Here is a 24348-nt window from a genome sequence, read left to right on the forward strand (position 1 = left end):
TATAAAAGCACTTATGTAAATGCACATTTACACAAGTCAACTTCCCTATATGCACCTTTCATATATGCACACATACAAATGTAATCTTTCATATATACATGCATTTATAAAAGCCTCAAATTCCATATATGTGTGCATATATGGAAGTTGTGCATATACAAAAACTAGCTTTTGTATATGCATGGCTTCCACATATGCACACATACAAATCTCTGAAAATATATGCATGTGTAGAAGCACTTTTGTAAGTGCACATTTATGGAAGTCAGCTTCCCTATATGTGCACATACAAAAGTGGACTTCTATATGTGCACTTTCTATATATGCGCACATACAAAAATCAACTTTCATATATGCATAGACATATATGAAAGTTGAATTCCATTAAATATATCTTTTCTATATGCATGCATAGCTCATGAATATCTATGCATATGCAGAAGTTTGATTCCATCTATAAAATATCAAAGTCAATTTTTGTATATGCACGCATATACAGAAGCCAGCTTCTGCTTCTGTATATGTATGCATATCTAGAATGTGCACATATATATTAGAAGTTGGTTTCCATATATGTGTGTCTTCCATATATGTTTGCATATACAGAATTTGACTTCAGTGGAAGCAAACTTCTATATATGCACATATACAAAACAAGGCTTTCATATATGCATGTATCTGGAAGTGGGCTTATGTATATGTGAATATATGGAATCAAGCTTCTATATATGCATATATATGGAAGCACACTTCCATATACGCACATATCTAGAAAGTGAATTCCATGTATGTGTAGCTTCTATATATTCCTACATATATAGAATTTGGCTTCCAAATATTTGAGCATATATAGAAGTAGGCTTATATATATGCACATTTACGATAACATGATTATTTACATACATACATATATATATATATATATATATATAGAGAGAGAGAGAGAGAGAGAGAGAGCGCTTTGGTATATGCACATTCATTAACTCTTCCTCCAACATGGTATTCTTATGGAGCAATATCATAGATAATAGTTAGTTGGTTCTACCTCATTAATAGTGTTTGCATCACCAGTGGAAGGGTAAAATGCCCCTTCCTTAAGCTTGGTTTTCAAGTAGATGAGGACCTAAGACGTGTCAACCATCTTTTCCTTCAAAATATATTTTTTTTCTAAGGGAGCCCAAAGAAAGATCTACTAACTCTAATTACGACATAGTATTTCCATCGAGTAAATACAAGGAGAATGGTTGTTTGATCATTTCTAAAGAATAATATTTTATTCTAGGTGATCATAGGGAAGGGTTGAATTACCTTTCCTTCATTATATCATTTTCATAGAGGCTGAGCACAAAGAAGGGAAAACCAACCATTCCTATAGTATGGTATTGACATTAACGGGTATCCACTAGAAGGGTTGGTCAAACCGTCCTTAAAAAAATATTTTATGTAGAGGGTGATCTTACAAAAGGGTTATTCAACCCTTCCTCTAGCATATTAGACTAAGGGTAAACTAATCCTTCCTCAATGATGGTATTTTCATTATAAGGAATGTAGTGGAAGGATCAACCTATCCTTTAGCAAGCATAGATTTTCCATAGAGACAGATTCCAATAAAGGGTTTGCCAAACCTTTCACCAAAATAGAAATTGTATCTAGGGGAGATAAAAGAAGGATTGTTCAACCTTCCCACTATCATAGTATTTTTATTGAAGGGGTGCATAGGGAAGTTTAAACCAATAATTCTATTTTAGGGGATCATGAGGAAGGGTCAATTGATACTTCCTCTAGCACAGTGTTCTCATGTATGTGGAGCACAAAGAAGGGTCCTCAAAGATAGCACTTGCATCATGATGTTTTTGGTGGAAGTGTCAGTTGACCCATCCTCAATCATAGTTTTTTCATAGATTTGAATCCCAGGGAATGGTTGGCCAACCCTTCCTTGAGGATAAAAATCTCATTTAAGGAACCTAAAGAAATGTTAACTAACCCTTCTTAACTATGAAGCTACCAAAATCCAAGAGGGATTATATATCTCAAGATGAGGATATTTTTATTAGTGAAAAACTTGAGAAAACATTTGATCTTGAGATATTTGATCCCTCTCAACATTTGATAGATTTAGAATTAAAATGGAATGAGAATTTGTATTAATAAGAATTTGTGACCATAACACACATAAAGTACATCATAGTGACTATTACAAATAAAACTTCTTCCATGAATCTAAAAAGAAAGGAGCTAAAATTCATTCTTTGCCCAAAAAAGGTAGGGGGTAGAGATCCAATATTAGACCTTTTAATGCTTGCACCTACTACCTCTTGAGAATATGAGTGGATTCTTACAAATTGAAACTTGCACAAGATGATGTGAAACCAAAACATTTCTATTTGAGAGAAATCAACCCACCACTAGACCCATGGGAGGCAAGAGAATTCTAGGCCCCAAATTTCAGGGTTTTCTTCCTTCAATATTTCCTACTTCTTGTTAAAGGACAAGAAGAACAAGGATTATTTTTAGCACATATGAATAGGAAGGAGAAGAATAGGGGGGTTGATCTCCACCTCGTCCTCCATTCCAACTTATTCTTCTTTATTTTTTGTAAGAGGGATTTTGTAAATATCCTTGGATGAAGATTTCCTCAATGGATGAATTAATATTATTTCGAGACACTTGATCTGGAACTAATTCATCAACTTAGGTCTCATCACCCATAACTTTTGCCTCAAGGGACTTCAAATTCTTTTGAAGTGATCTCACCTTCATTGTCTGACCTTATGCTTTTGATTTTGCAATTAGTTTCATTCTCATCCATGGATTTGAACTCTTTGAACTTCTAAAAAGCTTCAGATTTCTCTCTGAGGAAGGAAACCCACATCATCCTGTTAAAATCATCAATTATTAGCATAAAATATAATTTACTTGTGGGTGACTGCATTCTGGATCGTCCACACAGATCGATGTGTACCAGCTACAATGGATTTGATGATGATTTTTGTTTTTATTTGAATGAAACTCGATCTTGCTTTCCCAATTGGAAATATTTAAAAATTGTATTCTCTGGTTTTCAAAGCCTAGGAAAATCCTTGACAACATTTTTCTTGCTAAGCTGACTATTTGATCAAAGTTCATGTGTCCAAGTCTTTTATGCCATAAACAATTCTCATCAATATTTTTCAAGCAACACCTCTTTGTCTTCTCTTTGAGTAGATAAACATTATTATATGTTCTCATAGCTTCAACAACTATCTCACATGTGCTTGTAGAATTGATTTTCTAGTTTTTGGCTTTAAAGATCACATCATAGCCTTGATCACACATCTACGATGCACTAATCAGGTTATGCTTCAACCCATCAACATATAAAACATTATTGGCTTTACCTTTTCCATTTGATAAATTGACCACTTTCCAAGGAGCTACTACCCCTTATCTACAAGCTACCACTTTCTAGCCTTGCTGATCCATTTTTCATCCATTTTCAAACTCATATCAATAGGCCTTCTCTTCTTTCAAAATAATTGAGTTCCTCAATCACCAACACCTTCAACAATCTCTGATTATTGATGCAAACACCTTCAGCATTCTCTTATTACAAGAAAAATCACCTTCAGCAATTTTTCATCACTAAACACACCTAATTGATCAAATCAACAACCATACATACCTGCAAGATCAATCATTAATCCACTCTTTTCCTTTTCAAACACTTTCGAGACACCAAGTTTGTTGTAATGCCCTACTTAATCTTATCATGCAAATTATATTAGTGTTTAAATTACCTGAAAATATTGACTTATAATTATCAAGAAATATTACTACATACCTACATGGGTGAAACTGTGAATGTAATACTGATATAAATTTTATTACTATTCCCAACCTACCTCCTCAAATTTAAATTTTGATAGGATATGGTCTCCTTCCATTTATTCCAATTTATATATTCATATCTCATCCCCAAAATGTCCTCTCAAATTTACTTGGGAGAAGACATGGTCCTCTCCAATTAATTACCAAATTATATATTCATATCTCATCCCCAAAATGTCCTCTCAAATTTACTTGGGAGAAGACATGGTCCTCTCCAATTAATTACCAAATTATATATTCATATCTCATCCCCAAAATGTCCTCTCAAATTTACTTGGGAGAAGATAAGTCAAATGTAAGGATGAGGGGGTAGATATAACATTAATGGTAGGTGGTTGAGGTGGAGAAGAAAAGGGGGCATAAAAGGGGAAGGATGATGGGAGAAGAGGGGGATCCTTGATCTTGGTTTTGGTTTTTTTTTTGGTTGTGGTTTTGGAGGGTTTTGTTTTAAGAGGAAGGTGAAGAAAAGAGAAGGGATAGAAGGAGAGTATTTGTTTAACTTGAACACACTACATCTAGTTGGACTTGGACTTAGAGGGCTAGGGATCCTGTGGAGGATTCCTGGGCTAGGAAATACTTCCTAGTTGGCTGGGAGTCAAATCCATTCTGGTAGTCAAGAAGAGCATCCCAGCAGGATCAAGAGCTCAGGGGCATCTCAACTAGGCTATTGGAATAGGTATTCTTATGTTTATAGATTACTCATGTAAGTGATTGCAATGAAATGCTTACTTATTTAATTATGGGAAATAAATTTTAATGGTAAATTATCATCAATTTAAAGTTTAGTTAGAAATAAGTTATTTCTCATTTTATTGTATTTAAAATTAGAGGAATTTAGTTTTGTTAGAGGACCCTAGGATGGAGTCTTACACGTGGTATAAGAGTGGGTTCAAATTCTAGACCCAAGACCCACAAGACACAAATTTCCGCTAATTTTTTTTTATAAAAATTATGTGGAACTGATTTCATTTAAGACTAATTTAATGATTTTTTTTCTCCACTGCCTCTTTTGAAAATCCTCTTCCAACGCCCTCGAAAAGAGCTTCAAAATAGGCATTCATGATTTCCTGTGGAGAACCATTTGAAGATTGTATGTAGGATTGTAATTGTTTCAGAGAATCTCCAGTCTTCAAGTGCTCCTTGAAAGCAAGGAGAAGCTCATCATGAATGCTCAATGTGTTCAATTTGGTCAGAACAGTCTCCTCCTCAATATCCTGTTGAATGGGCTTCTCAAATACCTCATCACCATTTTCAGCTTGAGTTTTGTTATCAAGTTCACCCTTTTCATTCTTGACAGGCTTCTTAGACACCCCATCACCGTTTTCAGCTTGAGATTTCTTATCAAGCTCAACCTTTTCATTCTTTCCTTAAGGAATCTTTTGTGATTTAGACTTTTGTTCTTCCTAGTTGTCCAACATGACCATTTCACTTGTAGCAGTTGTCAACTGCTCTCTGATACGTTGTTGTGCAGCTTCAATAGAAGTATCAGTAGCCCATTTCACATCATCATTCTCGTCCGGCTCCTCGTTTTCATCAACATGGCTTCTGGGAGGAGAACAATCTTCGTCAGAACTAGTTTTCTTCTTAGCAACCTTGGATGCAACCTCGTGGCCCTTTTTCTTGGATTCTTTCTTGGATTTTTTAGCTTCTTCATCAATAGCCTCTCCTGCTTTCAAACGTTCCTTTTCTGCTCTTCTCATGGCCTTCTTATCTTTGCCTCCCTTCTTCTGCTCTAGCAGATTCTTCAAAATAAACGTAGTAAGCTTGTCCCTCATATCAACATCCGAAACATATCCACATGCAGCACACTTCAGTGAAATCATTTGTGTTTTTGAAATAAGGATCTCTGTCTCGGGATTGCCACATCCATAGCACTGCACATACTTCTTGATAAAAATCTCCAACAAAGCTACAAGTTTAGCACTATCATGAGCACCATTGACAAGAGCAATCCCAGATTTTTCATCGAACTTTGATTGCGCACCCAGTTCACAGTCAAAATAATTTGTTGTATATGAAGGGGGTCTGGCAAGAGCTTTAGCCACATCTACCATATTGACAAGATTTGTCTTTATGCCATTACCTCATCCCTCAATTTTTGTAATCAGCTTAGGCATCTTATACCTGTAAAAGGCATCATCTTTGTTGCCCTCGCCAATATTTAGAAGAGCCATATTTTCTAATCAGTGATTAAGTGGAAGGTTGTTAGGTCCCTATACTACTAGTGTAACCCCTTATTGTTATTAGTACAACCCCCTTATTATACTATTGTACCCATGTAGTCCCCATATTATTATTATTGTGCCCCATAGAAGCCCACTATTGTTATTATTGTGCCCTTACATTATTGTTGTTATGTCGACTCTGATTATATTATGACCCTTAGACTCCTATATAGAATGGAGGTCTTGTCATTTGTATCATCCAAGAATTGCATTTGTGTATTGTAAAGGAGGTTTCCCCTCGAAGAGGCTTATTTCTAAGGTTTTTATCTATCTTTTCTATCTTTTTGTGAGCTGGTTTCATAACATTTGGTATCAAAGCTTTGGATTCTAGGGTTTCGCTGCTCCAAATAGGTCATCGTGGAATTTTCACTATAAATTTTGCGCTACGAAGTTTCAAAATCTAAAACCAAAACCCATTTGAGAAGTAATCGGAATTTTAGATCTTGTCACGCTATATTTTTGGAGATATGATCTGAGGAAGTTATGGTTTTTGCAAGCTCCAGAATTTCATCTCAAACAGGTCATCATGGAATTTTCACTATAATTTGGTTTTACAAAGGTTCAGACTCTGAAATGAAAACCCATTTGAGCCAAGATCGTGGGGAAGCTTGGGCCCAAATTTCAAATCTTGTTTCGCTATATTTTCGGAGATACAGTCCAAGACATTTAGGGTTTCTGCAGGCTCCCAAATTACATCCCAAACAAGTCACCTGGGGAAAATTGTCATAACTGTCTCTCTGAGCATCAGATTGAAATTTCGTAAGAAGTTACAGAAATAGGATGGACTGTAGTTTTCTATGAAAATTTTTTAGATCTGAAGGTCAAAACAGTGATACGTGTCATTTCGTACAAGTTCGCTCTACTAAAAAAGTATATAATTAGGTCATCTTGGGAGATAGGGCATAACTCTTTCTTGGAGATTTCAATTTCGATCAGACTTATGGAATTGGAAATAGGATGTAGATGGATACCGCAAGTCGCAATTGCAGACCTTGGAGATCATAAATTTCAGAGATACAACATATTCAAGGGCGAGCTCCTAAAGTCAAGAAAAAGAGATATGAGGAAGTTTGATGGCAAGGATCCGGTAAATTGGATACTACAGATGGAGAAATATTTTGATATACATGAGGTTAAACTATTACAAAGGTACAGATTACATCTTTATATTTAGAACCAAATCAATTTTTATGGTATAAACGGCTTTTTTCTCGTAAAGCACTTGTCACTTGGTCAATTTTCATGGAAGAAATGATAGCACATTATGAGGATACAAAGAGTAACACCTTCTTTAGTCAATTGATAAATCTCAAACAAAAGGGTTCAATGGAAGAGCACATTGAGGAATTTAAAAAATTGAATATAAGGGTAAATTATATTCTAGAGAAGCAAAGGATTGATGTCTTCATAGGGACTTTAAAGGATAACATTCAACATGAGGTTCATCTTTGGGAACCTGATCCATTGGAGAAGACATTCAGGTTGGCAAGAAAAATTGAAAGCGAAATTATGGAAACAAGGAATCCAACCACTCACGACTATAATTATGGAAGTGTTTTTTTTCCTAGCCTTCCACAACCTACAAGGTTTACACCACAACAATTGGAAGAAAAAAGAGAAAAAGGGCTTTGTTACAATTGTGATAGCAAATACACTAAAGGTCATAAGTGTGTTGAGAAGAAATTATTTTACATAGATTATGAAGAGGAGGAATAAAAGGATCAAGAAACATCAAAAGAAGAGGATATACACCAGGAACTAACCCTAGAGAAAGAAGAAATGAATCCGACCATATCTTGTAAGGCATTGGCAAGAATTACCACTCCTCAAACTCTCAAGATAGAAGGAAATATCAAGAAGAAAAAGGTTCAAGAAGTGAAAGATCGCATCGACAAAGAAGAAATGAATCCGACCATATCTTGTAATGCATTGGTTGGAATTACCACTCCTCAAACTATCAAGATAGCAGGACATATCAAGAAGAAAAGTGTTCAAGAAGTTAAAGATCACATCGAGCATCAAGAAATGAATCCGACCATATCTTGTAATGCATTGGAAGAAATTACCACTCCTCAAACTCTCAAGATAGAAGGACATATCAAGAAGAAAAAGATTCAAGCAATGAAAGATCACATCGAGCATCAACAACAAGTTCTCCAACTTTTAAAGGATAACGCCACTTTGGTGCAGAATCAAATGAAACAACAGGCATATCAACATCGCAGTGAAAGAAGTTTTGATGTAGGTGATTGGGTATTTTTATGGCTACATCTCAAGCAAACTATTTATGAGAAGGAAATGTTGGCAATACTACATGCACTTAAGAAATGGCGACCTTACCTAATGGGAAGACACTTCAAGGTAAAAATGGATCATGATAGTCTTAAATACTTTTTAGAACAAATATTATCTTTAGAAGAATAGAAAAAATGGGTCACAAATATGTTGGGTTATGACTTTGAAATCATCTACAAAAAAGGGAAGCAAAATGTTGTTGCAGATGCACTCTCAAGAAAGGATGAGGATGTGGAAGCATTATTTTGTGTTATTTCTATTATCCAACCAGATTGGATAAATGAAGCAAGAGATGAATGGAAGAAGGATGAAGAAGTGTGGCCACTCATTCAAAAGTTGCAGAAGATCCCAATTCAAAGAATATTTCCAAAAATTGACGAGGAAGGAAAAATCATATTGGAACCTGGAGTAGTCGCAGAAACAAGAAACCGACAGCTACAAAATCAATCAATTTCAGAGTATCTCCTCAAGTGGAAGAACTTACCCACTAAAGATTCCAAATGGGAGGACAAGAATTTTATACAGAAGCATCAAGAACTACTCAAGCATTGAGGACAACACTTTTTGAAGGAGAGGGGCATGTTAGGTCCCTATACTACTAGTGTAACCCCTTATTGTTATTAGTACAACCCCCTTATTATACTGTTGTGGCCATGTAGTCCCCATATTGTTATTATTATGCCCCATAGAATCCCACTATTGTTATTATTGTGCCCTTACTTTATTATTGTTATATCGGCTCTGATTATATTATGACCCTTAGACTCCTATATATAGAATGGAGTTCTTGTCATTTGTATCATCCAATAATTGTTCATTTGTGTAATGTAAAGGAGGTTTCCCCCTCGAAGAGGCTTATTTATAAGGCGTTTATCTATCTTTTCTATCTTTTTGTGAGTTGGTTTCATAAAAAAGGCAAGAGTGAATTTGGATTTTGAAGAACCGTTTCTATCAAGAGTTAGATACTAGAGTATGTAAAAGGCCACCAAATGCCTGCCAGGAAAAGGGACATTCTCTATGATGTTTTAACACTCCACCTTGCACGTGGAAAAATGGGTGCATCCAACTACAAACCCAAATCAACCTCAACTTTTGACTTGGCTTTGGCTGCATACAGCCAAAAATTTTTGCTAAAAAGACGAAGTTGTTTATTCTTTTCTTTGATGTAGGACAGTATTCGCCAAGCAACCCAATCAGCCCCAAATATGAACAAATAGCTTCAAACATAAAATAATATTCAACATGTACGTTGTCCACTTTGAATGCGATTGACAACCGATAGGACTCAAATTGAAATCTGGACCATACAAGTGCTGAAAAAGATTAGCCATGAATTATAAAAACCTGATAGTACAATTCCATATAAATCACAAATGATAATATAAAAAAATCATAACATTAAAATACGACAAAAGGGATCACAGACAATGTCATAAGAATTTGTTTATAGATTTCACATGTGGGCAATAATGGATGCAAGTTGGATGAAGATAAAAGATATGTGACAAATTTAAACAGTAAGAAAAAAATCTAAACAATCAGAATTTAGCAAAAGATGCAGAACTCAGAGATGCCTACGCTGTAGAGAGAGCAATCAACGTAACAAGTTTCAACATAGAGTAAAAAAATCTGGGCAATCTACATTATAGCAGACAATCATGCATTTCTACATTATCAAATTGACAATAATTGATATTTAGAACTTCTTTTATCATACTCTGTGTATTTCTTTTAGCCATTTATTAACACAGGCCATATGGTGCTCATGGTGATAGGAAAAAGCCTGGATTTTATCTCCTTCCTCATATTCTACAAGGCAAATGTAGCACTCTGTTGCTTCATTATTTACATTTTTATTTTTCTCAAGTTTCTTGTGATTCTTGATGTGGAATGAGTTGACAGCAGACTCAGGTGCTAGCGGTGAAACATGAGATAATGATGTTGTTTGTGAAAGAGCAACTGATTATCGAGGAATCTCATCTGGTACCTCAAATAAGGCCTCTACAAGCATCACTACCTTGAATGCCTAGAAGAGGTTCCGTCAGAACCTTGCTCAATCTTTGCAATGCCTAGACCTGGGATCTGAAACACCATCGCCTTTCTGCATTACCAACTTCAGCTTTTGAGAATCATTGATGATTGTATTTGCTACAGGAATCTAGAAATGAAAATAACAATGAATCTCCAATCTTCCTCCCCATTCCCTTTGTGTGCATAACTAAGATATCACAGTGGTCCAAGATAACACATCTCACTTAGGCATTTGTCAAATTATTGGTGTGCCTCCTCAATTCTCCCGAGACTTGAACAACAGAAGTATGAATATCAAAACTGTATTGTCGTGATGAGGATCCCTTGTGTGCAAGCACTAGTTCTTCCACCAACCTTTCCACATATGGGGTATTACGCATCCACGTCAGCTTAGTGATGGTGAGAATCCTTTGAATAACCAGTATCATTGTGGCATCATCCTTTGCATGCAACTAATCAAAGAAAAGGGGAAATAAACGCCTGAAATAAGCTAGGATAACCAATCCCATTCCCTCAATCAGTGGCTCAATATGTTGGAGCCATACGGTGCAGTGTTCCTTATCTCCAGTATGCCTCTCCATCTCTCCAAGCATTTCATTGAATATTTCTCCATACCAATGTCCACGAGGGTTCCTCCACTCAATACAAGTGACAAGTGTCACATACATTTCAACTACAGATTGCCAAAGTTGTTCACTACCAGATATATTCCGGCAAGTTGCATCGAGTATCACATCCTTGTACCAAAAGAGCTCAGCAGAATTCAGATTCTTTGCTAAATGGACAAGAGCTATCATACCTTGACCCTTCACTTCAGGAGACCAATGATCTAAGGTTGTCAATGCCCAAGGGATAACCAATGTACATAATGGTCCTATATATGGATGTTGAATCTATTTCAAACACCAATGCATCTGGTGTGATGCTATGACCGAAGGAGTTACTGATGCACTACGAAAGTCTGCATCCAATTCATCGTCCTTAAAATTACTGCAGCTACTTTTAATGGCATCTTTTATCATCAGAAATATTATGGGTATTAACTCTATGACTAATCTCTTTTCGAACCCTATTTTTGTCAAATCCAAACCCTTGTCACTGTATGAGATTGAATAATTGCCAACAACATTCAATGGGTTTTGCTCAGGATCAGAATAAACAGCCTCTGATAAGTCTCTAATTGTCTCAACTGCAACAACCTGCAATTTTTTTGGAATCCATGACATCAGGGCTGCCATGTTGGCATTGGATGAAGCTAGTGCTGCACAGCAAAGAAATAAGCCTGTTATTTTTTGTGTTTCTGTAGTGTCTTTCAGCAACCACTGCCCATCCTTGACTGGCAAAAGAGACTCCAGAGCAGATTTTATTTCTGCACTTTTCCCATCAGAATGATTTTGTTGGGTTGAAGACAGTATTTCCAGTATTCTGAAAGAGTCTTCAACTAGCCATCCCTTGGAATATTTGAATCTGTGTAGGCCTCTTTTGGTCTTCGTTGTTATTTTTCTTTAGTTTCACATCTGGTTGAGCCAAAACTGCCTTTTGTGTTTCTGAGTCTTTGAAAACTTCGATCCTTGAAGATTGAAAACATGTCTGACAATGTTTGGGTATGAAACACATTGCTCTAGGCATGGATTAAACTCATTTTTGTGCATACCAAAGCTACGCCACTCATTCAAGATATGGCTCAATCTTGCAACCTCACAACCATCTCTTATGTACAAAAAAAAAAAAAAAAATCTATCGAAATTAAGTCACAAATATTGACCTAAAAGCTTCTCTCAATTCCATTAGTTTCGATGAGTTAAGAAGTTATGAAAATTATATGTTAAATACATTTTGAAATTGAGATTTATGTGTTTTGCAATTATATAAGTGATATTAATTTTCATTCTCCTTTCTATTAATATCACAAAGTGGCATTCTTTCATCCCACAATATTTTAGATTTTGTCTATGAAGCTAGTAAGAAGTCACATTTATTTTGGCAATGTAATTTTTCTTCTTTAATCTAATTATTGCAAATAGGTATTGTTGGCATTATGAGACAAGTGTTGTCCTTGATGGCAAACCTCACTGATGACAAATCATAGTGCAGAAGGTCAGCAGCAAGGAATTGATGATCAGACTATAAGAAGAAGAGAAAATTCATATACGCAGGTTCATCAAGCCCAAGTCGCGTGTACACGCAGGTTGGCTTCAGTAAAAGCGCATGTATGTGGAAAATTTATTTTTGGTCCGTGGCGGTTATTCCTTGGAAGTTGTGCCTATGGTTTCGGACCATGGTGTCAAGACGGACGTGTCGATCCCTAGTTTTGAGGATGATGGTATTGGATTTCTATGGTTTTGGCTCTTGGTATTGAACAAGGCCTAAGGCTATATAAGGAGAAGGAAATCATTAGGCAAGTGCATCCGAAAAGTCTTGAATATCTGATGAAGTATTAGATCCAGTATGCAGGTTATTGGTTGATGATGTATTGCTTGATCTGAGCTAAGGAGAGATCTCATCGGTTGATGGAGAACAAGATCTAAGGAGAGATCGGGATCAAATGGTTTGAAATGAACTATCTTTATATGGTTGATTATGCGTGTTTCTAGATCTGCATACTGACGCAATGTTATATTCTGGGTATAACTGATATCTGGTACAGCTGCAAGTTATGAAAAGTTATTTTTAGATCTGTACGCAGGTTGTCTTCGGTAAAACCGCGTGTATACGCGGGTTGCCTTCATTGAAGTAGCGTATATCTTTTGAAGCATGATTTTTGGGTTTGCAGTTGGGTCTGACTGATATTACAGAGTTCTGTAGTCTGCTCTGTGTTCTGGTGACAGGTGTTGACAGGGTTTCAGTGGTTCAATGATTCAAAGATTGATGATGTTAGTATTGGTTGTTTTATGCTTCAATGATTTGTGAATGAATCATAGTCTTCAGATTGTAATGTTGTGCTTCAGGAATATCCAGTCTGAAAATTGATGAAAAGTGGTACCTGAAGGAAAGAAGATTGTAGGCCAGCACCTACGTACTAGTATCTTAGCTAGTACAAGAGCAAAGGGGGTTGGAGCTCCCTTCCAAGGAAGTTTGGAGAACGAGAGAAGGTTGAAGCCTTCTGCAGGTTGTAGCCTGCGTACTGGTATAAGGCTGCACCAGTACAAAAGATTGTAAACTGAAGTTCTTATTAAAGAAAGATAGAGACGACTTGCAGCAGGTGGTTTTCACCCACATTGGGTTTCCACCTTATATCATGGTGTTCATGTGTGTGGCTTTTGTGTGATGATCTGTTCTGTTATACTGCATCTGTTTACTCTTAATATGGTGAATAATGACCTGATGCACTTAACTGAAGATAAACTAAATGAATTATAAGTTTTCTGGTTATACACTGTTTTCTTTAGACACAGTAGCGTGTACACGCTGGTTCACTTAACTGAAGTAGCGTATATGTTTCTGAGCATTGAAAAAGTTTTATTGATATGATAATACTGATTCACCCCCCCTCTCAGTATTATTTCCAACAGGTATATATATATATATATATATATATATATATATATATATATATAGATAGATAGATAGATAGATATCATAATTTCTTAGGAACCTTGCTTCAAAGACACAGCCTCTTCAGGAGGTGAGACCAATTGTTTATATGTCTTATAGGAGGTCCCAAGAATCATAAAATGGACATAAAGGATTTTAAAAAACATAATATAAAGGGTGGAAAGGAACAACTAATGGCCATAGAAGGAAGACATGACTAAAAAGGGTATTATTCACATTAGTATTTAGCTTAATTATTCGAATATATTAAACCAAGTTATTAATTAGCTTAATATTAAATTATAGCTGTGGTACTAAAGAAAACAATTTGTGTTAGAGCGTGACTTACAAGTACATTGCACCAATACCCTATCGAGTCTCAAGAGAAAATTTGTAAGTTATGTAGAACTCACACATGAGAGGATTTGGTAGATCCTTGGGAATCTTCTCAGTACTAATAATGCTTGTTTACGAGCATAGTAAAAGAAAAACTCATGACTATCATTATACACATGTATGTGAGTTAGCTAAGAGGGACAAGTCCTATGATGGATTAATGAGTCTTGTGTATCATACAGATATTTGAACAATTCAAAATGGTGAGGACGCAAAGAAATAAAGGTCAAGGAGAGTCATCACAAGGACCTCCTACAAATAACCCATTACCTTCATCGGAGTTGACTCTCATCTTGCGTTCCCTAGAAGCAATTAATGAGACTTTAAAAGGGCGCCAAACAAATGAAGTGGAAGCAGAGCAACCTCCATCAGGGTTAGGAAATCTCGAGGGATCAAGAGACTCTGATAGAGGACCTCCAATTGAGGATATTACTAGGGAACTCCAAAATATTAAGCTCTCGGAGTTTGCAGGAGGTCGTGTCAGCAAATGTGCAGAAGCCTGGTTAGAAGGAATGAGAAGGTGCTCCGCACTAAGGGATTATAATTCCAATTCAAAAGCTAAAATAGCAATATTCCAACTCAGAGATAGTGCTCTGAATTGGTGGGGTAACTTAGAGCATCAACTACACCTCACTCCGGACACAATTACTTGGGAGTTATTCGAGGAGAGATTCAGGAAAAAGTACCTACCAGCATATTATGAAGAACAACAGGTAGGAGCCTTCCATGCCTTGGTACAGGGAAATCGTACAGTAGAAGAATATGAAATTAGATTAATGGAATTGGTCAAGTATGTCTCCTACATGGATACTAACCAACGCCGAGCATATCGTTTCATTTATGGATTGAACCGTAAGATTAGGGAAATGGTGTGGATGTAGAAACCATCCTCAGTTGCAGAAGCTGTGGAACAGGCTCGTTATGTGGAAGAACACCTAGACTTAAAGGGGGGAAACAAAACCATTTTTCCATGCCAACCAAGGTTTATGGGGAATGCCCCTCGTACCTTCCCCAGGGGAGGAAGTTTCAGGCCACCGCCAAATGGAAACAGGGTTGTACCCAGAGCACCGACAGTGGAGATTTCAATGGTTACTAGTGAAGCTTCACCCACAGCTTCAAGGGTGCCTGCAAATCAAGGTCATACACAAGGAGCAACAATTAGGGGTAGAGGTCCCAAGGGAAAGAACTCCACAACATTCGGTTCAAGGTCAACCACACATCACTTGTTGGGGATGCAGGGGACCTCATTACCAGTGTGACTGTCCTGAGTTACAAACTAGTCACACTCGTAGAGAAGGAAAAGCACCAATGGGGGACGCAAGTAGCCACCACGGAATCTGTGCAGCAGTTGATAACCAACAAGTTGAACACCAGTCTAGCGTGGTAGAAACCTCAGGTATGATAAATAAAGTAAATGTTAAAATTTTGTTTGATTCAGGTGCTACAGATAGTTTCATTTCACCAGTTGCATTAGAAAAATTTGGGTTAGTAGCCTATGAGCACGATGACTTTAAGCAAGTTGAGATGGCTTCTGGGATAAAACAAGCAGTAGAACCTAGTGTTGACCAATGTCAGGTAAACCTCGGGGTGTGTATGACTAAGTTGAAGGCATACATCACAGCATTGGGGATGTATGATGTAATTATTGAAATGTACTGGCTAGAAGCTCATCGAGATTTGGTAGACTGTTTTAAGAAGAAGGTGATTTGTTTAGATGATGAAGGCAGGCCAATTGAGATTTTTGGAATCAAAAGAGGAGTGTCGCTACGATTCATATCCATGATGAAGGTAAAACGTTGTCTCCGACAAGGTTGCAAGCTATATGTGGTCGAGGTTGTAAGTGACTAGAAAGGACCCTCCCTAGATCAACACCCAATTTTGTCAGAATTCAAGGATGTTTTTCCTAAGGAATTGCCTGGATTACCTCCTGTAAGGGAGATTGATTTCACAATCGACGTAAAACTTGGTGCAGAACCAATATTTAAGGCACCTTATAGGATGACAAGTCCAGAACTTTGTGAGTTGCAGATGCAGTTAAAAGAGCTCTTAGACTTGGGATTTATCAGACCTAGTATTTCACCTTGGGGTGCACCAATGATTTTTGTCAAGAAGAAGGATGGTTCCTTACGGCTATGCATAGATTATAGGGACTTGAATAGAGCCACAATAAATAATAGGTACCCGATACCTCGAATAGATGATCTATTTGATCAAATGAAGGGAGCGGCGGTTTTCTCAAAGATCGATCTACGATCTTGATACCACCAATTGAGGATTAAGGAAGAGGACATCTCAAAAATTGCATTTCGAACTTGGTTTGGGCAGTACGAGTTCGTAGTTGTTCCATTTGGTTTTACCAATGCATCAGCAGTATTCATGAGCCTCATGAATGGTGTGTTCAAGAAGTATTTGGACCAATTTGTGCAAGTCTTTCTCGACAACATTCTTCTGTATTCCAAGAATGAAAAGGAGCATGAAAAGCACCTAAGGGTTGTATTGACTTGCTTAAGGGAAAATCAGTTATATGGAAAATTGTCAAAATGTTTCTTCTTTCAGAAGAAAGTTCATTACCTTAGGCACATCATTTCAGGAGAAGGGATTTCAGTTGACAAAGAAAAGATGAAGGCCATAATGGATTGGCCAGTACCGAAAAATTCTCATGAGGTGCGTAGTTTTATGGGGATAGTAGGGTATTATTGCATGTTTGTGGAAGGGTTTTTGAGGATTGCAAAACCCATCACCACATTACAGCGAAAGGGGGTCAGGTATGAATGGGCATATGAATGTGACACTACATTCACAGAACTAAAGAGGTTACTAACTAGTGCACCGATCCTTCGAGTACTGGACATGGAAAAAGACATCATTGTCTGCACCAATGCTTCGAAGAAAGGATTGGGCACAGTATTGATGCAAGAAGGCAGAGTAATAGCTTACACATCTAGAAAATTGAAGAAACATGAAGAGTTGTATGCTACCCATGACTTAGAATTAGCAGCAGTGATGTTAGCTTTGAAACTGTGGAGACACTACCTCGTTGGGAGAAGATTTGAGTTAAGAATAGATCATCAAAGCCTGAAGCATCTCTTCACTCAAAGGGATTTGAATGCTAGACAAAGGCGGTGGAGCGAATTCATGAGTGAGTATGATTTTGAGATCTCATACATCAAGGGAAAGGAGAATGTGGTGGTTGATGCACTAAGCAGGAGACCATGAACCTTCTCCCTAGTAGCCTTAAAGGTAAATTTGAGGGAACGTGTGTTGGAGAAACTCTTTGAAGATAGTTGGTATCTAAAGGTTATCTCAGCACTCCAGAGTGGGAAGCAGATAGAACCAAAGTTTGAGGGATATGTCCTTGAACCAGATGGACTATTGAGACTTCAAGGGAGAATGTACATACCTAAGGAAGGGGGTATAAGAAGTACCTTCCTCAAAGAGTCACACAGAGCACTCTATTGTGCACATCCTAGAGTGAAGAAGATGTACGCGTACACGAAGAAACTCTTCTTTTGGGCAGGCATGAAGCACGACATAGTCCACTTTTTCGCCAAATGTCTTGAATGTCAATGAGTGAAGGTTGATCATTTCCATCTAGTAGAACTCCTACAACCACATGACATCCCTATGTCTAAATGGGAGGTAATTTCCATGGATTTTGTTGTGGGTTTGCCACTCACGTCACAGAGGCATAATGCTATATTGGTTATAGTTGACAAATTGACCAAAAGTGCCCATTTCATTCCAATAAGAGACACTTACGATGTTACTGATGTGGCACGAGTTTTTATAAGTGAAGTTATTCGACTACACGGGTTACCCACAAATATCATTTATTATATAGACTCTCAATTTACATCTAGGTTTTGGACAAGTTTGCAGTCACCACTAGGAACTCAGTTGAACCTGAGCACTGCATATCATCCAGAAACAAATGGGTAGACTAAAAGAGTAAATCAGGTTATGGAACACATGCTTAGGATGTACGTCATGGATAATTAGACTCAGTGGGAGAGGTACTTACCATTGGTAGAGTTTGCTTATAATAATAGTTACCATAGTTCAATCGGGATGCCTCCTTATCAAGCTCTATATGGAAGGCCATGTAGGATGTCGTTGAGTTGGGAAAAGTTGGAGGACCGAGTAATAGTTGGGCCAGAATTAGTTCAAGAAATGGATGAACAGGTAAAACAGATTCGAAAAAGGTTAAAGGAAGCACAAGATAGACAGAAGAGTTATGTTGATTCACAAAGGATTGATCGCAGTTATGAAGTAGGGGACCAAGTTTTTATTTGTATCCGGCCCAACAAAAACACTATTCAGTTTGGGAAAGGGACGAAGTTGTCACCTCGGTTCGTAGGACCTTTTGGGATCAAGGAGAAGATTGGACCAGTTTCCTATCGTCTTGTACTTCCACCCCATTTTCATAAAACTCATGATGTTTTTCATGTATCTATTTTATGACATTATGTTTCTGATGAATCTCACAAACTGGATTGGAGGGAATTGCAGGTCTCGGACATGGGAATCGTAGTGGTCGAACCATTACGCATATTGGACCATAGGGTTCGACAGCTCAGACGTCGCATGGTGGACCAAGTTAAGGTCCAGTGGGACAAGTATAGCCTACGATCTACTACATGGAAGGATGAAGAGACTATACGTCGTGACTACCCCTCAATTTTTGAGCATCTGTGATGCCCATTTTTTTACTTAGATAGCTACCTATGCTAAGGTTCTATTTTTCAGTTCCATGTTATTTATTTATGAATACTATGTGATATTGATGCATTTAGTTGGACATGTGAAACTACTTATATAAATCATTTGATGGATTAGGTATTGATGATGGAAATGTTTGATGTATGACCTAATGTATGACTTACTTGGTGATGATTTATCTAGTGCATGACTTATCAGAGTTATTGTTGTTTCATGTATGGCTTAAGTGGATATGATTTATTTAATGAATGACTTAGTGAAATTATGATTTATTTCCAGTATGAACTACAAAATTGACACGTGGATACTAGACTTAATAACATGATGTTTAATATCACTTATCTATATATATCTTGTTGTTATATAAATGCATGAATGAGAACTAACCCGCAGATTGGAAAGAACTATATGATAGCCAAGATCTACTCTTCCATTGGGGAAGGTCGAGACATCTAATGAGGAAAGGTATGATGTACATTGTTCTATTACATTTTGTATCTACTGGATATGCACTCTTATGACATGGGTAAAATGTAAATGGTAGGTGACAAGACTACCTGACTAGATTATTCGATGACAAGTATCCAACCAGCGTTGTAGTGTGGTCCATATTAGGGTGTTGACCCTAGTTGTGAGGAAGGGTGGAGGTATTTCCCACCGTGTAACCTCCAAACCTAGAATCGTGGGAGGGCAGTGATGGACAAGCTCTCCTAGACGTGTGATGACAATTGCCAGTTGCTTGCTGGGGAAGTTAGGTCGATATAGTCGATGCTTCTGCCATATTGGTCTTATCAGTGGTTAGATTGGTATAGCCGATGACACAGTATATAGCAGCAAAGGATGGATAGGGTGGGAACGGAAGTAGGCTAGGAAGGATAGGAGCATATAGATTAGTTGGAGACTCTTGATGGGACATGATGTCATTGTCTGACTTATCAAATTTTTCTACTATAACTCTCTCTCTATTTGTTATGCCTTATTATCAAACTGCTTCGAACTCCTTGTATATCTTTTCACTCTAACTTCGAGACGAAGTTTTCTGAAGGAGGGCTGTATGTAATGCCCTACTTAATCTTATCATGCAAATTTTACTAGTGTTTAAATTACCTGAAAATATTGACTTATAATTATCAAGAAATATCGGTACATCCCTACATGGGTGAAACTGTGAATGTAATACTGATATAAATTTTATTACTATTCCCAACCCACCTCCTCAAATTTAAATTTTGATAGGATATGGTCTCCTTCCATTTTTTCCAATTTATATATTCATATCTCATCCCCAAAATGTCCTCTCAACTTTACTTGGGAGAAGACATGGTCCTTTCCAATTAATTACCAAATTATATATTCATATCTCATCCCCAAAATGTCCTCTCAAATTTACTTGGGAGAAGATATGGTCCTCTCCAATTAATTACCAAATTATATATTCATATCTCATCCCCAAAATGTCCTCTCAAATTTACTTGGGAGAAGACATGGTCCTCTCCAATTAATTACCAAATTATATATTCATATATCATCCCCAAAATGTCCTCTCAAATTTACTTGGGAGAAGATAAGTCAAATGTAAGGATGAGGGGGTAGTTATGACATTAATGATAGGTGGTTGAGGTGGAGAAGAGAAGGGGGCATAAAATGGGAAGGATGATGGGAGGAGAGGGGGATCCTTGATCTTGGTTTTGGTTTTGGTTTTGGTTGTGGTTTTGGAGGGTTTTGTTTTGAGAGGAAGGTGAAGAAAAGAGAAGGGAGAGAAGGAGAGTATTTGTTTAACTTGAACACACTACATCTGGTTGGACTTGGGCTCAGAGGGCTAGGGAACCTATGGAGGTTTCCTGGGCTAGGAAATACTTCCTAGTTGGCTGGGAGGCAAATCCAGTTGGGTAGTCAAGAGGAACATCCTAGCAGGGTAAGGAGCTCAGGGGCATCTCAACTAGGCTATTGGAACAGGTATTCTTATGTTTATAGATTACTCATGTAAGTGATTGCAATGAAATGTTTACTTATTTAATTGTGGGAAATAAATTTTAATGGTAAATTACCATCAATTAAAAGTTTAGTTAGAAATAAGTTATTTCCCATTTTATTGTATTTAAAATTAGAGAAATTTAGTTTTGTTAGAGGACCCTAGGATGGAACCTTACAGTTGTTTTTGATTCACCTTTGATGAATACCCAGAATATTATGCATCATGTTGCACCAACAACTCTCATCCACACACTCCTCTTTGCAACCTCATAATTTCGCTACTCAAATTTTGTTTATAAATAATTCTGGACTAATATTGTTGAATTGGACTTTAGTTATCTTGTTCTTCAAATCTTTGCATGAGTATCTAATTTTTTCCTTTGTCATGTTCATTTTTGTCTTCTACATCTTCTCTTAACTTCTCAATCTCTGATCTATTGTTTTGGGCTCAATTTATGAGTTAAACTGTTGATTTTAGCAATTTTGGCATTTTAACATGTTTTAGCAATGCTTCTTCTAATTTTGTTTGCATTTAACTTTGGCTTAACTGCTAAATCCACTGCAAAAACTTACGGTTCCAACTTTTGAGCTTAAGCCCCCTTTTCTCTGCTCCTTACCTATTCTTCTAGGATAGGACCAAGTATCTGCAACCATTGGCCAAGGCTTTTGGGCGCTAAGTCCTTTTAAGCCCTTTGTGAACCAAAATCCTTTATTAATGCCTATGTGCCATTGGTTTCATTTCTACATGAAATGACCATAAACTAGCATTAAGTTCAAAGCTCCCAAGCTCGACGCTATGAGCGTATGCCTCTTTTTATTCCACTACACACTTGGTCTATTTCTACGTGAAATGACCAAGGGTCAAGGCTTTGCCCGTAACCCCTTTTATCCAAGCACATTACCTTTGTGCCCTCTTTATAAATAGTTGGGGTCTATCCGTCAGGTAGACATGTCTTGTGAGGACTACCTCGGTTCCTTTTGATTGATTTTTGTTGTGTTATCTATCTATCCTCCATTTCCCAACGCTTACTTCCCGGTGCTTCCACTGTGATCTGTTAACAAACCCGTCGGGGTCTATCCTACAAGATGAGTTATCATGGTGGGGTCCTCCCATTGCAGCAAGCACTAATAGAAAATCTCTTTGGGCTAAGTTAGTTGCCTCATCATCCCGATGCCTATTTCCCGGCGCATCCCTTCAGCACACTATTAACAACCTGTCAGGCTCCATCCAGCAGGATGACATCATGCTAACATCACCTGTGCTACGTTTCGATTTGTGATAGGTGACATGTCTCTCTCAAATATGGGCATTTCGGATGCCCAAAAAAAATCCAAATATTCCTATCATGTGTCATGCTCTAATTGTTTGGTACTTATGCCATCATCCTTTGTCGTCTAGGCCAATCAAATTCTGCCACCTGTCCTCTGTCAGAGAGGAGAGGAAAAGGGTCCAAGGCTGATTTTTCACCATCTTCCTTTATTAAATACTTTCAAGGGTTCGTGGCTTTTTCTTTGTTCTTCTATTGGGACATCTCTCCTTCACTTGCAGCTTTGTTATACCTCTAGGCTATCCCTTAGCGGGCCAATCTTACAGGTGGGCTCGACCTTAAAAATAAAAATGATTATTCCTGCTTTTCTGCACAATCTAGTGTCTCGGTCCATATCTCTCGACACTTTCACTATGTGTGCCTTATGCAATGCTCCAAGGTGCACTCGTCGAGGTAAGTCTGTCGGGATGGCATCATCCCACTCCATTCATACTAAAACTAAGACTTTTTCTCCATAACTATACAGTCGGGGTAACTCTGTTGGGCTAGGTTGTTAGGTTTGCTCCTCCTGCGCCAATAGAAATGCTTCATGTTGCTACGTTGTCGACCATGTCTACCAAGAGCTTCATATAGAAGCTCTTCCAACCTTTCTTGTTAGGTTTGGAACTTGCACCAACTTTTTCTAGGCACCAAAGGCTCATCCCATCACCTTTTAGCTCTGTTATCATGGACTTAAGGTCACCAAAATTTCACTGGCTCTATCTTTTGATCCAAGAGGCCATTTTCAATCTTCAACATATCCTTGGAAATATTTTTTCGAGCTCTTTCCATCTGTGTGGGTTCCACCTACTTCTAATATGATCTACTTCTCTAAAATTGGCTCCAAATTCTCTACGCCATTCTCATCCATGTTGATCTTTTTGTGACTCATCCTTTACCATGTTTTTTCTTTTCCACCTTTCCCATTTCCTTTTCCTTTTCCAATAATGACAACACCATTTATAGGGCTTTGCAATTGCCATCTTTGTTACTTTTTCCTTTGTCACTTATGATAACATATTTACCAATGCATTTCAAGTCACCATTGCTTGCCTTTGCCTTTGCCTTTTCCATCAATGAAAGAATATTTCCAACAATAATGTCAACAATAGTGTTATTTCTCCACTTATCCGACCAATAAACAATGTTATTTGGTTGGATGAGAACTGTTAGCATCTAGAAGGGAAGTTAAATTGTATGAAGAGTCTCTTACTCGATATTAGTGATCAATTTCAAGATTGGTAAAAGAATCCCCCTAAGTCACTGCAAAATTATCTACGAAAGATGCAAGATGTAGTTGGAAGAGAAAGAGAGTTGATCAATGCTCTTGAAGGTGCTAGTGATGTATCGATTGTTTCCTATGCAACCCTAATCTCTCCATAGAAATTTTAATATGGAAGGCAACTTTTGATGAGCTCTTTCACAATCTTCAAACTGACATTTGTGTGCTTCACAATGCTCCACATATTGTGTCAGTGGAACCACAATAGGCAAACTTACTACTTCAAGACGAAGTAGACACTGGACTTGTAAGGTTGGAAATTAAATCTACTGAGATGCAACTTAAGATGTGGTTAAAAAATTCTCCTCGGGATCAGATATTTGTTGTATATGGGATGGGTGGGGTCAGAAAAACAACATTGATAAAAAAAGGTCAACAACACCTACAAGGTGAGTGGCATTTTTATCAAGTGAATTGGGTTATAGTTGTTCAATTTTCTATTCTAGAGTTTCATAGTCGTATGCCTTATGCGACCAATTTAGGCCTTTCTAGTTGTTCTTATAATGATGTTGATACCCAGAAGATGAATTCATCAACACATCTCAGGACGAAGAACTTTTTTCCTGATTTTAGATGACATGTGGAGAAAAATCACTCTCAAATAATTGAGCATGGAAATTGGAAAGAACAAAGGAAGAAAAGTTGTATTCTATACTCAAAATAAAGATCTAATTCTAGTGATGAATGCAAACCAGTCCATGCAAATATAGCCACTGCC

General features: G+C 37.4%; 2 pseudogenes; both read right to left on the reverse strand.

Moving 5' to 3' along the window:
* Nucleotides 1-4847: 4847 nt before the first annotated feature.
* LOC149150060 (putative eukaryotic translation initiation factor 5-1) lies at nucleotides 4848-6047 on the reverse strand (annotated as a pseudogene).
* Nucleotides 6048-10642: 4595 nt separating this feature from the next.
* LOC149150061 (uncharacterized protein At2g39910 pseudogene) lies at nucleotides 10643-14309 on the reverse strand (annotated as a pseudogene).
* Nucleotides 14310-24348: the final 10039 nt, after the last annotated feature.

The sequence above is a fragment of the Pinus tabuliformis genome, chromosome 9, assembly GCF_031772625.1.
Source record: "Pinus tabuliformis cultivar Carrire ecotype Pingquan chromosome 9, CPIR1, whole genome shotgun sequence".
Taxonomy (NCBI): Eukaryota; Viridiplantae; Streptophyta; class Pinopsida; order Pinales; family Pinaceae; genus Pinus; species Pinus tabuliformis.